Source organism: Penaeus monodon, chromosome 30 (assembly GCF_015228065.2).
Source record: "Penaeus monodon isolate SGIC_2016 chromosome 30, NSTDA_Pmon_1, whole genome shotgun sequence".
NCBI lineage: Eukaryota > Metazoa > Arthropoda > Malacostraca > Decapoda > Penaeidae > Penaeus > Penaeus monodon.
Window position 1 is genome coordinate 10115769 of NC_051415.1, and position 706 is coordinate 10116474.

The 706-nt window shown below is 37.5% G+C and overlaps 1 protein-coding gene across 1 annotated transcript in view; it reads left to right on the top strand.

Annotated features, from left to right (window-relative positions):
* LOC119592511 (nuclear transcription factor Y subunit beta-like) overlaps window positions 1-706 on the top strand; it is a gene marked incomplete in the record, with an annotated part of 10496 nt that overhangs the window by 2435 nt on the left and 7355 nt on the right.

Here is a 706-nt window from a genome sequence, read left to right on the forward strand (position 1 = left end):
ATCTCTTTCTTTCTTTTTTGTTCCAGGCGTAAGTCTTTACAGTATGGATGCCCTCATCAGAGACTAAATCACAAACTCCATAGCTCAAGGGTGTGCCTTTTGATACAGACGGACGGGAGGGTTGATGTTCTTGGCAGTGTTTTAGAAATAACAGATGTATGTTTTTATGTCTTGAATAACATATTGTATCTCCTCATGTAAGAACGTCTCTTCTATTTAGGTTATTTTGCCCTTTTCTTTGTATTTGACATTGTGGTGATGGATTATCAAATTTGTTTCTTAGCTGTAAAAGACAGAAAGGTTGGTTGAATGTGATCAGAACTCTTGCATCCTACATGTTGTCATGGAGCCAAAGTTATTTAGATGTGTCACCCATTAGGTAACATGCAACTCCATAACTCCCAAGTATAATGGGTATTCTGTGAATAGTTGTCAAGGGACTTCAGCACTTTTGCCATATGATGATGGGGCATTCTGGCGATCGTGTTATCCTTAAGGGCTCGGCTATAAGCCTAGGTCTAACACCTAAACCAAGTGAATCTGATAAGTAATATACTTTAATTTTCACTTTTGTAAATTAGAGAATTGTAGCTTTTGGCCAAGAAATGTTCGATTCCATTACCTACTTTCACATTTCATCCGATTGCTTATAAAGTACTGGAAATAGAGGCCTCAACTTTCAGTTCTTAATGATAGACTGCACAAG